Source organism: Anomaloglossus baeobatrachus, chromosome 7 (assembly GCF_048569485.1).
Source record: "Anomaloglossus baeobatrachus isolate aAnoBae1 chromosome 7, aAnoBae1.hap1, whole genome shotgun sequence".
Taxonomy (NCBI): Eukaryota; Metazoa; Chordata; class Amphibia; order Anura; family Aromobatidae; genus Anomaloglossus; species Anomaloglossus baeobatrachus.
Genome location: NC_134359.1, coordinates 9,798,613 through 9,812,186, shown reverse-complemented (window position 1 = coordinate 9,812,186; position 13,574 = coordinate 9,798,613).

Below are 13,574 nucleotides of genomic sequence, written 5' to 3'. Positions count from 1 at the left end.
GATCGCAGTAAAAAAAAGATTGTTCTTGACTTGAATGGGTTAACTGTTATTTTTAAATAGGGAATTGTATTTTTTAAATAGACTGTAATGAGAAACCGCAATGTATGAACGCCGCAGGGCCACGACACATTGGGACGACCCCTCAGCTTTCAGTCACTCTTGCTTCTAGCATCCAAACACGATCAGCTGCTTTCCCCGTTTTCCTGTGTGACAGGGGCATTGTCCTGCATGAAGATTGCTGCTGATTGAGTGATGGACACAAGTAAGGAGCCGCGTGTCGTGAAGAAGGTTCTGATCCACACTTGTATCACTCTGCCATGTATCTGTATGAGAGGTCCAATTCCTGCTGCAGAAACGATTCTCCAAATCATGACCCTTCCTCCACCGCCTGTCACTGACTTCTTAATACACTTTTGGCTCAGTCTTTCCCCAGTTTGTTGACAAACATAATGTTTCCCATCAGACCCAAATACATTACACTTGCTTTCATCAGTAAAATGAGCTGTGGCCACTTCTCCTCTGTCCACACAACATGCTCCTCACCAGAGTCCAGCCGTGTGATTCTTTCTGTGAATCTCTCTGTGAATGAGAGGTTTGGGTGGGCTTTCAGTCCTAATGCTCTTACACGTCGTGACACTGTATGACACGACAGATCCATACCATGTTCAGTGCTGAACTGGCGGCAATTCCAGCTGCAGTGTGGAACGATTACCTATGGAGATTCTCTGCATTATCCTGTCCTCTCCTGCATTTGTCTTTCGAGGGTGACCAGCCTTCTTGGGGGACTTGAAAGAGTTTGTGATATTGTGAAGATGCAATATTCTCAAAATCATAGACTTGGAACAACCAATTTCTCTTGCTATAGCTGATATGGTCACCCCTTTGGCTTTCATCTGGACAACCTGCTGCCGGAGGGTTTCAGTCACTTTGGAATGCCGCACTATTTTTGCAAAGACAATGGAAACTGGAAAGTTTGAGTGCCAGTTACATAGGTTTTGTCAGATAAGGAAGGAAATTAGTACGGGCGCCAGATTAACACCAATAACCTGCAGGGCTATGACATTGTTCTCTAATTGTCCTCACAGGGGTCCATATACTGCTCCTCACAGGGGCCCATATACTGCTCCTCACAGGGGGCCATATACTGCTCCTCACAGGGGCCCATATACTGCTCCTCACAGGGGGCCATATACTGCTCCTCACAGGGGCCCATATACTGCTCTTCACAGGGGCCCATATACTGCTCTTCACAGGGGCCCATATACTGCTCCTCACAGGGGCCCATATACTGCTATTCACAGGGGCCCATATACTGCTCCTCACAGGGGCCCATATCCTTCTCTTCACAGGGGCCCATATACTGCTCCTCACAGGGGCCCATATACTGCTCTTCACAGGGGCCCATATACTGCTCCTCACAGGGGCCCATATACTGCTCCTCACAGGGGCCCATATACTGCTCCTCACAGGGGTCCATATACTGCTCCTCACAGGGGGCCATATACTGCTCCTCACAGGGGCCCATATACTGCTCCTCACAGGGGCCCATATACTGCTCCTCACAGGGGCCCATATACTGCTCCTCACAGGGGCCCATATACTGCTCCTCACAGGGGCCCATATACTGCTCCTCACAGGGGCCCATATACTGCTCTTCACAGGGGCCCATATACTGCTCCTCACAGGGGCCCATATACTGCTCCTCACAGGGGCCCATATACTGCTCCTCACAGGGGTCCATATACTGCTCTTCACAGGGGCCCATATACTGCTCCTCACAGGGGCCCATATACTGCTCCTCACAGGGGCCCATATACTGCTCCTCACAGGGGTCCATATACTGCTCCTCACAGGGGCCCATATACTGCTCCTCACAGGGGCCCATATACTGCTCCTCACAGGGGCCCATATACTGCTCCTCACAGGGGCCCATATACTGCTCCTCACAGGGGCCCATATACTGCTCCTCACAGGGGCCCATATACTGCTCCTCACAGGGGCCTCTGCTCTCTGTGTTGCTCCTGGATTGGTTTTCAGCCTCTGAATCTAATTAATTAACTGATAGTAAACAGAGATCTCGAAAATGCTTAGAATTTGAACCACAAAATATAGTAGAATGTGTAAAGCGTCATGGAATAAATGGTGCTATAATAATAATAATAATAATGATGATGGTAATAATATTAGGACGCTGCAGAACTTTCCATTTTAGCCTTAGTTACACAATGATTTAACTCCTTGTGAGATTGATGTGTTGTAATGTGTAATGGTCTCTCTGCAGCCCTGATTTCTGGGGCTTCAGTCCGCCGGCCCCTGTGTCCCCCCTGCTTCTGTCCCCTGGCCCCTGTGTGTCCCCCTGGCTTCTGTCCCCTGGCCCCTGTGTCCCCCCTGGCTTCTGTCCTCCGGCCCCTGTGTCCCCCCTCGCTTCTGGCCCCTGGCCCCTGTGTCCCCGTGGCTTCTGTCCGCCGGCCCCTATGTCCCCCCTGGCTTCTCTCCGCCGGCCCCTGTGTCTCCCCTGGCTTCTGTCCTCCGGCCCCTGTGTCCCCCCTGGCTTCTGTCCTCCGGCCCCTGTGCCCCCCTAGCTTCTGTCCTCTGTCCCCTGTGCCCCCCTAGCTTCTGTCCTCCAGCCCCTGTGTCCCCCCAGCTTCTGTCTGCCGGCCCCTGTGTCCCCCGGCTTCTGTCCTACGGCCCCTGTGACCCCCGGCTTCTGTCCTACGGCCCCTGTGTCCCCCCGGCTTCTGTCCTCCGGCCCCTGTGTCCCCCCGGCTTCTGTCCTCCAGCCCCTGTGTCCCCCCAGCTTCTGTCCTCCGGCCCCTGTGTCCCCCCGGCTTCTGTCCTTCGGCCCATGTGTCCCCCGACTTCTGTCCTCCGGCCCCTGTGCCCCCATAGCTTCTGTGCTCCGGCCCCTGTGTCTCCCCTGGCTTCTGTCCGCCGGCCCCTGTGTCCCCCCGGCTTCTGTCCGCCGGCCCCTGTGTCCTCCCCGGCTTCTGTCCGCCGGCCCCTGTGCCCCCCTAGCTTCTGTCCTCCGGCCCCTGTGCCCCCCTAGCTTCTGTCCTCCGGCCCCTGTGTCCCCCCGGCTTATGTCATCCGGCCCCTGTGTCCCCCGGCTTCTGTCCTCCGGCCCCTGTGCCCCCCTAGCTTCTGTCCTCCGGCCCCTGTGTCCCCCCGGCTTATGTCATCCGGCCCCTGTGTCCCCCGGCTTCTGTCCTCCGGCCCCTGTGCCCCCCTAGCTTCTGTCCTCCGGCCCCTGTGTCCCCCCGCTTCTGTCCTCCGGCCCCTGTGTCCCCCCGCTTCTGTCCTCCGGCCCCTGTGTCCCCCCGCTTCTGTCCTCCGGCCCCTGTGTCCCCCCGCTTCTGTCATCCGGCCCCTGTGTCCCCCGGCTTCTGTCCTCCGGCCCCTGTGTCCCCCGGCTTATGTCATCCGGCCCCTGTGTCCCCCGGCTTCTGTCCTCCGGCCCCTGTGCCCCCCTAGCTTCTGTCCTCCGGCCCCTGTGTCCCCCCGCTTCTGTCCTTTGGCCCCTGTGTCCCCCGGCTTCTGTCCTCCGGCCCCTGTGTCCCCCGGCTTCTGTCCGCCGGCCCCTGTGTCCCCCTAGCTTCTGTCCGCCGGCCCCTGTGTCCCCCCGCTTCTGTCCTCCGGCCCCTGTGTCCCCCCGCTTCTGTCCTCCGGCCCCTGTGTCCCCCCGCTTCTGTCCGCCGGCCCCTGTGTCCCCCGCAGTCTCACCCCAGGTGCACTGTATAATAGCAGTAGAGAAGGTGGGGACGGCGATGGTCGCTGCGCACAATATTCCGCCCGGCGTCATCTATAAAGCTCAGCACTTCCAGTTTTATGGGGCAGGTTTGTTGTGTTTGGGCTCCGTCCAGAGCTGTCGTTGTTTTATGGGCCGTGGGCGGGGGGCTTCTCCGCAGGTCGGGGGCTGAGGTGAATGTATGGGGATATTCTTAGGACGCACCTGTGACACGCATGACATCATGTCACTCAATAGCCGCCTGTGCTGGACACAAACGCACCATTCACATGTGCACAATGCCACCTGCAGCCGCCGGGGCGGGGGACAAATGAGGGGAAGCAAATGAGGCCCTAATGATCCCCAATGGCTGCACCCCCTCCCCCGACCCCAATAATATCACACCACGGTTCAACCAGCACCAGAAAAAAGCTTTTCTCTAAAAATCTACAGACACAATCTTCTTCTACAGATGTTACAATGTATCCATGAGTTATGTGTTCCTGGAGCGGCCGCTATGGCCGGGGGGCGCACAGATATTACTCGCCAGCTCTGCCATTCTGTACACTGGGAAAGTTGGGTTGTCCCCACAAAACTCACTGTAAACTGGAGCTCCACTTTGTATAAACTATACGATACAATGTGACACAGAGGGGCTGTGATGTGCAGTGCGCGGTGCTGACACTAGGGGGCCTCACAATGCGCAGCACCGGGTCTACACGGGGCAGATTGCTGCGATATTTCTGTGCATCTACGGTTTTATGTTACCTTTAGGCACAATGTTTGCACTATCTGGTGGTATTATGAGCGGTGTGTGGCGCTACTCAATATGAGGCTTTATGTGTTCACTAGATGCTGAACACAGACAATGGCAGTGTAAGGGCGCGCTCACACTCAGATTCCCATCCAGGAGAGTAGGACGAGTGACATCTATATTATATATTATTCCATATGTTATTCCGTCTGTTATTCCGTCTGTTATTCCGTCCGTTATTACGTCCGTTATTACGTATGTTATTCCATATGTTATTCCGTCTGTTATTCCGTCTGTTATTCCGTATGTTATTCCGTGTGTTATTCCGTCTGTTATTCCGTCTGTTATTCCGTGTGTTATTCCGTCTGTTATTCAGTGTTTTATTCCATGTGTTATTCCGTGTGTTATTCCGTGTGTTATTCCGTGTGTTATTCCGTCCGTTATTCCGTCCGTTATTACGTATGTTATTCCATATGTTATTCCGTCTGGTATTCCGTATGTTATTCCGTCTGTTATTCCGCCTGTTATTCTGTCTGTTATTCCGTCTGTTATTCCGTCCGTTATTGCGTCCGTTATTCCGTCCGTTATTGCGTCCGTTATTACGTATGTTATTCCATATGTTATTACGTATGTTATTCCATATGTTATTCCGTCTGTTATTCCGTCTGTTATTCCGTATGTTATTCCGTAAGTTATTCCGTAAGTTATTCCGTCTGTTATTCCTTGTGTTATGCCGTCTGTTATTCCGTCTGTTATTCCGTCTGTTATTCCATGTGTTCTTCCGTCCGTTATTCCGTCTGTTATTCCGTCTGTTATTCCATCTGTTATTCCGTCTGTTATTCCGTCTGTTATTCCATGTGTTCTTCCGTCTGTTATTCCGTGTGTTATTCCAGTTATTCCGTCTGTTATTCCATGTGTTCTTCCGTCTGTTATTCCGTGTGTTATTCCATGTATTATTCCGTCTGTTATTCCATCTGTTATTCCGTATGTTATTCCGTCTGTTATTCCGTCTGTTATTCCATCTGTTATTCCGTCTGTTATTCCATCTGTTATTCCGTAAGTTATTCTGTAAGTTATTCCATCTGTTATTCCGTGTGTTATTCCATCTGTTATTCCGTATGTTATTCCGTCTGTTATTCCGTCTGTTATTCCGTGTGTTATTCCGTGTATTATTCCGTATGTTATTCCGTATGTTATTCCTTATGTTATTCCGTATGTTATTCCTTATGTTATTCCGTGTGTTCTTCCGTCTGTTATTCCGTCTGTTATTCCGTATGTTATTCCGTCTGTTATTCCGTCTGTTATTCCGTGTGTTATTCCTTATGTTATTCTGTATGTTATTCTGTATGTTATTCCGTCTGTTATTCCGTCTGTTATTCCGTCTGTTATTCCGTGTGTTATTCCGTCTGTTATTCCGTATGTTATTCCAGTTATTCTGTAAGTTATTCCGTCTGTTATTCCATGTGTTCTTCCGTCTGTTATTCCATGTGTTCTTCCGTCTGTTATTCCGTGTGTTATTCCGTATGTTATTCCGTCTGTTATTCCGTATGTTATTCCAGTTATTCTGTAAGTTATTCCGTCTGTTATTCCATGTGTTCTTCCGTCTGTTATTCCATGTGTTCTTCCGTCTGTTATTCCGTGTGTTATTCCGTATGTTATTCCTTATGTTATTCCTTATGTTATTCCGTATGTTATTCCGTATGTTATTCCGTCTGTTATTCCGTATGTTATTCCGTCTGTTATTCCGTCTGTTATTCCGTCTGTTATTCCATCTGTTATTCCGTAAGTTATTCTGTAAGTTATTCCGTCTGTTATTCCGTCTGTTATTCCATGTGTTCTTCCGTCTGTTATTCCGTCTGTTATTCCATGTGTTCTTCCGTCTGTTATTCCGTCTGTTATTCCGTATGTTATTCCGTCTGTTATTCCATCTGTTATTCCGTAAGTTATTCTGTAAGTTATTCCATCTGTTATTCCGTATGTTATTCCGTATGTTATTCCGTATGTTATTCCGTGTGTTATTCCATCTGTTATTCCGTATGTTATTCCGTCTGTTATTCCGTCTGTTATTCCGTCTGTTATTCCGTCTGTTCTGCCGTCTGTTATTCCGTCTGTTATCCTGTATGTTATTCTGTATGTTATTCCGTCTGTTATTCCGTCTGTTATTCCGTCTGTTATTCCGGACGTCATGTGAGTGTGCGGTTATTTGCTCGCCCGGCGTCCATATTAAGTGTGGTTTTTATCTCAGCTGCCATTATCCTGCAGCCATTTACAGAATGTCATGTATCCATAAAATCGGATGGCAGACGGCTGGTCCGCGTGGCGTCTGTTCTATCCTCGCACCCATAGCCGTGCGTTGGCGAGTCTCGGCTGTTTTACTGACATTTTTCCTCCGCCTGATTCCAGCGCATTATACACAGATGTGCGCGAAGCTGTACGGGATTCTCCAGAACTGAACGTCTCAGAAGAGTCTATCGGGCCGCAGAGACCCCGGAGCCCCCAGTCAGTCCCGGCATTGTGCTCCATATGTGCCCATCAAAGTCCGTCCGAAGATTACTACGAGCAATATCCTAGGATAGGCCATACAGGTAAGAAAAAACGTAAAAGCCGATCTTCGTGATGAATTCTGACACACTGTAAACCTCTCCCTGTCCATCACAAGGGTCCACGTTTCTGCACTGTAAACCCCTCCCTGTGCAGCACAAGGGTCCACGTTTCTGCATTGTAAACCCCTCCCTGTGCAGCACAAGGGTCCACGTTTCTGCACTGTAAACCCCTCCCTGTGCAGCACAAGGGTCCACGTTTCTGCACTGTAAACCCCTCCCTGTCCATCACAAGGGTCCACGTTTCTGCACTGTAAACCCCTCCCTGTCCATCACAAGGGTCCACGCTTCTGCACTGTAAACCCCTTTCTGTATACCACAAGGGTCCACGTTTCTGCACTGTAAACCCCTCCCTGTGCGGCACAAGGGTCCACGTTTCTGCACTGTAAACCCCTTTCTGTATATCACAAGGGTCCATGCTTCTGCACTGTAAACCCCTTTCTGTATATCACAAGGGTCCACGTTTCTGCACTGTAAACCCCTCCCTGTGCAGCACAAGGGTCCACGTTTCTGAACTGTAAACCCCTTTCTGTATATCACAAGGGTCCACGTTTCTGCACTGTAAACCCCTTTCTGTATATCACAAGGGTCCACGTTTCTGCACTGTAAACCCCTTTCTGTATATCACAAGGGTCCACGTTTCTGCACTGTAAACCCCTTTCTGTATATCACAAGGGTCCATGCTTCTGCACTGTAAACCCCTTTCTGTATATCACAAGGGTCCACGTTTCTGCACTGTAAACCCCTTTCTGTATATCACAAGGGTCCACGTTTCTGCACTGTAAACCCCTTTCTGTATATCACAAGGGTCCACGTTTCTGCACTGTAAACCCCTCCCTGTCCATCACAAAGGGTCCACATTTCTGCACTGTAAACCCCTCCCTGTCCATCACAAGGGTCCACGTTTCTGCACTGTAAACCCCTTTCTGTATATCACAAGGGTCCATGCTTTTGCACTGTAAACCCCTTTCTGTATATCACAAGGGTCCACGTTTCTACACTGTAAACCCCTTTCTGTATATCACAAGGGTCCACGTTTCTGTACTGTAAACCCCTCCCTGTCCATCACAAGGGTCCACGTTTCTGCACTGTAAACCCCTTTCTGTATATCACAAGGGTCCACGTCTCTGCTCTCACTGATCAACCAGGTTCTATTTTATTACGAAATCTTATTAAACGTCATTACACCCCCCTCCCCCACCCCGTGCCCCCATCCGCGTCCACCGTGTCCCTGAGCTATTAACTTATAGCCGCACAAAAAATCTTCTCACCCTGGAAGAGTTGACTGAGACCCCAACCAGTCGCCCCCTCATAACAGACTCCTGGGTTAACCCTTTGCATGCAGGAAGGAAATACAACAAGCATGGCGGCCAGCAAACTAATGCGCGTGTAGTGGGAAATGTGGTGGCGGTCGTGTGAGCACACGCGGTATTTTGTATTGAATTGATCATGATCACGGCTCAGAAGTTCTGATCTCGGTCTCATCTCATGACACCAGCACCATAAATATGGCGACAGCCATGACAGGCACGGCGCATCGACCCCTCAGACCCAATCATAGACACCTCCATTTTCGGAGACTTGGTGTGGAGTCTCTTTCTTTGTCCGATGAGGCAGTGAGTAGAGATGAGCGATGTTCGAGGCTCGAGGTTCGCCAATTTCAAATTCAAGTGATTTTGGGAGGCGTTCGAGTCGTTCGACGAACTCGGAACGATTTGCTTCAAGTTCGGCAGTTCGAGTTACCGTTCGATAATGGTTCGATCACCAAAAGCGTGGCTTTTCACAGTAAGGCTATGTACGCACGTTGCGTATCTGCATGCGTCCTGCGTCCCCAGCACAATCCCTCTCTCTTTCCTACTCACCGATCACTGGCGTCTCGTTGCACGGTTGTCATAAAGCTCCGACGGCTTTTCCTCTTTTGAAAATGGCTGCCGCTCATGATTCAATCTGGTATTCCCTGCCCACCAGCGCCTATGGTTGGTTGCAGTCAGACATGCCCCCACGCTGAGTGACAGCTGTGTCACTGCAACCAATCACAGCTGCCGGTGGGCGGGTCTATATCGTGCATCCCTCTCTCTCTCTTTCTCTCTTTCTCTCTCTCTTTCTCTCTTTCTCTCTCTCTCTCTTTCTCTCTTTCTCTCTCTCTTTCTCTCTCTCTTTCTCTCTCTCTCTCTTTCTCTCTTTCTCTCTCTCTTTTTCTCTTTGTCTCTTTTTCTCTCTCTCTTTCTCTCTCTTTCTCTCTCTCTCTCTTTCTCTCTCTCTCTCTCCTCTTTGTAGCTGAAAAATCCACTTCTGGATTCTCTACTGCAATACAGAGGTCAAGATAACCAAATCTTCCTACGCTTTTCATTACAGGCAGTGGCTCAATGGGTAGAGCTGCCGCCTAAGGAGAATTAGTTCATGAGTTTGAGTCCCGGCCGTACCGGTAAAGAATTTAATTTAATTTATTTATAGTTTTAAATTCTAATTATTACTAGCTGTACTCCCCGGCTTCGCCCTGGTTAATATCTGTTGTTAACAAAATAGAATGTATTAACAAAAATGTATTGTGCATACAAAAACCACAAAACAAATAGATGGAAATGTAATTATTAAAAGGCAAAAACTAAGCTAATAGAAGCATTTCACAACATATATTTAAACACCACAGATATTCCACACAGATTTAACTAAATTGGCCAGGTAATGTGCTCCATCTGTCTCTTTCCAGGTCTGTCTCTTTCCAGGTCTGTCTCTTTCCAGGTCTGTCTCTTTCCAGGTCTGTCTCTTTCCAGGTCTGTCTCTTTCCCCGTCTGTCTGTCTCTGTCTTTTTTTTTGTCTGTCTCTAGCTCTCTGTTTCTTTCCCCATCTGTCTCTTTCTAGGTCTGTCTCTTTCCCCGTCTGTCTCCCCGTCTCTTTGTCTGTCTCCCCGTCTCTTTGTCTGTCTTTTCCTGTCTGCCTGTCTCTTTCCTTGTCTGTCTCTATTTCTCTGTCTCTTTCCCCATCTGTCTCTATCAAGGTCTGTGTCTTTCCCCATCTATCTTTGTCTGTCTCTCTGGTTGTCTCCTCCTTCCCTGTCTACCTGTCTCTGTCCCTGTCTGCATGTCTGTCTGTCTCTTTCCCCATCTGTCTCTTTCCCCATCTGTCTCTTTCCAGGTCAGTTTCTTTCCAGGTCTGTCTCTTTCCAGGTCAGTCTCTTTCCAGGTGTCTGTCTCTTTCCAGGTCTGTCTCTGTCTGTCTCTTTCACCGTCTGTCTGTCTGTCTCTTTCACCGTCTGTCTGTCTGTCTCTTTTTTTGTCTGTCTCTGTCTCTCTCTTTCACCGTTTGTCTCTGTCTGTCTCTTTCACCGTTTGTCTCTGTCTGTCTCTTTCCCTGTCTGTCTCTATCTCTCTGTCTCTTTCCCTGTCTGTCTCTGTCTGTCTGTCTTTCTCTCTGTCTGTCTGTCTCTGTCTGTCTCTCTCTATCTGTCTCCCCACCGACATCTTATTACCTCACATATAAACTTCTTATACTATGAATGTCTTTTGTTCCTATAGGAACCAATCACAGCTCCTACTAATAACCTGTAGTTCTAGGCTCCATTTACTTTAATGGAGCCATGTTTTTTGGAGAGTAACTGTAAAGAGCGGGGTTACATTTTCCTGTCAAAACATAGTCTATGACGTTCCCTGGGTCACATGAGGTGTCTGTGCAAAATTTCGTGATTGTAAATGCGACGGTGCGGATACACTTTTCGTTTCACTTTTTCACCAATATGTAGATAGGGGCAAAATTGATTGGTAAATTGGAACGCGCGGGGTTAAAATTTCGCCTCACAACATAGCCTATGACGCTCTCGGGGTCTAGAAGTGTGAGTGTGCAAAATTTTCTGGCTGTAGCTGCGACGGTGCAGATGCCAATCCCGGACATACATACATACATACATACACACACACTCACACACACACACACACATACACACACACACACACACACACACACACACACATACACATACACACACTCACACATACACACACACACACACACATACACACACACACACATACACACACACACACACACACACACACACACACACATACACATACACACACTCACACACACACACACACATACACACACACACACATTCAGCTTTATATATTAGATTTATTTATAATTATAATTTAATTTAATTATGCACTGAGGGGAGGAGCCGAACATCAGCTGTAAAGCCGCTGGACACACCTCTAACATCGGAGCAGTTCACGGAATGGGGCTGCATTGGTCTCTCCTCTCTCTCCTCTCTCTTCTCTCTCTCCTCTCTTCTCTCTCTCTTTTCTCTCTCTCTTTTCTCTCTCTTTTTCTCTCTCTTTTTCTCTCTTCTCTCTCTCTCTTTTCTCTCTCTCAGACCTGGCGATGATCAGCTGATGCGGTAACCTGACGGCATCAGCTGACACTATAAGTCGAGCGGTGAGGCCGGCTTTTTACGCCAGGCCGGCTAAACTATCAGCTGCTGCTGTCGGACAGGAGTCTGCACAGAAGTGTGTAGTTTTGTTTTTTTTTGCACTGATGCATCAGCTGATTGTATAAAAGCCGTTTATACAATCAGCTGATGTGTCATGTGATTCAGGCCCTTGAACCTGACACATCATCTGATCGCTTTGCCTTCCAGCAAACCGATCAGATGATATTGGATCCGGATTGGACGGCGCGGGACCCTTGACCCAGGATTACTGCGGAGGGGGGGGTTATTTCAATAAAGATAGAGTCACTAATTGTGTTGTGTTTTATTTCTAATAAAAATATTTTTCTGTGTGATGTGTTTTTTTTTATCTGTACTAGAAATTCATGGTGGCCATGTCTAATATTGGCGAGACACCATGAATTTTGGGCTTAGGGCCAGTTGATAATAAACAGTTATCCCAAACCCCATTATTACCCAGCGAGCCACCCGTCACCAGGATAGCTGGAAGAGTTGGATACAGCACCAGAAGATGGCGCTTCTATGAAAGCGCCATTTTCTGGGGCGGCTGCGGACTGCAATTCGCAGCAGGGGTGCCCAGAAAACTTGGGCATCCTGCGCTGCGGATTCCAATCCACAGTTGCCTAGTTGTACCTGGCTGGACACAAAAATTGGGCGAAGACCACGTCATTTTTGTTTTTTAATTATTTCATGAATTCATGAAATAATTAAAAAAAAAAAGGGCTTCCCTATATTTTTGGTTCCCAGCCGGGTACAATTAGGAAGCTGGGGTTGGGGGCAGCCCGTAGCTGCCTGCTGTACCTGGCTAGCATATGAAAACATGGCAAAGCCCACGTGATTTTTTGGGGGGACAAAAAACTCCTGCATACAGTCCTGGATGGAGTATGCTGAGCCTTTTAGTTCTGCAGCTGCTGTCTGTCTGTATGGAGGAGAGCAGACAGCAGCTGCAGAACTACAAGGCTCAGCATCCTCCATCCAGGACTGTATGCTGGAGGGAGAGGCAGGGGGAGCAGAACTGCAAGGCTCAGCATACTTCATCCACTAGTGTATGCAGGAGAGCAGACAGCAGCTGCAGAACTACAAGGCTCAGCATACTCCATCTAGGACTGTATGCAGGAGTTTTTTGCCCACCAAAAAAATGACGTGGGCTTCGCCATATTTTTATATACCGGCCAGGTACAGCTGGCAGGTACGGCTGCCCTCAACCCCCAGCTGCCTATTTGTACCCAGCTGGGAACTAAAAATATAGGGAAGCCCTTTTTTTAATTATTTCATGAATTTCATGAAATAATTAAAAAAAAAACCGACATGGGCTTCGTCCCATTTTTGTGTCCCGCCAGGTACAACTAGGCAGCTGGGGATTGGAATCCGCAGCACAGGTTGGCCCGAGCTTTCTGGGCCCCTCTGCTGCGAATTGCAGTCCGCAGCCGCCCCAGAAAATGGCGCTTTCATAGAAGCGCCATCATCTGGCGCTGTATCCAACTCTTCAGCAGCCCTGATGCCGGGTAACTTGCTGGGTAATAAAGGGTTAATACTAGCTTTGTTTTACTAGCTAGTATTAAGCCAGAGATTCTTAATGTCAGGCAAGTTTGACCCGGCCATTAAGAATCTCCAATAAAGGGTTAAAAAAAAGGCACCACACAGAGAAAAAATACTTTAATAGAAAAAAATACAGAGACACATTGGAGACTCCATGTTTATTACTCCCTCTCAACCCTCCACGATCCATGATCTTCTGTCTGCTTTCTCCTTCAACCCATGCATCTCTGCTACATCAGACAGCACCGCATGGGAGGAAGACGCTGCTGCTCCCCGTGCAGTCTAATCACTCAGTGAGGGAGCAGAGGCTGCGGGTTGTAAGCGGTGACATCACCACTGCCACCGTTGCTATAGTAATCTGACAGGCGGTGATCTCCGATCACCTGATTCCTGGTGCTGCTATTCACCAGCTGTGGCATCCAATCCTTGCATGTGGGCTGACTCTGTAAAGAGCACCGACATGCAGGAACAGGGAGCCAAGCATGTGCCCAACCATCTCACCGGTACACG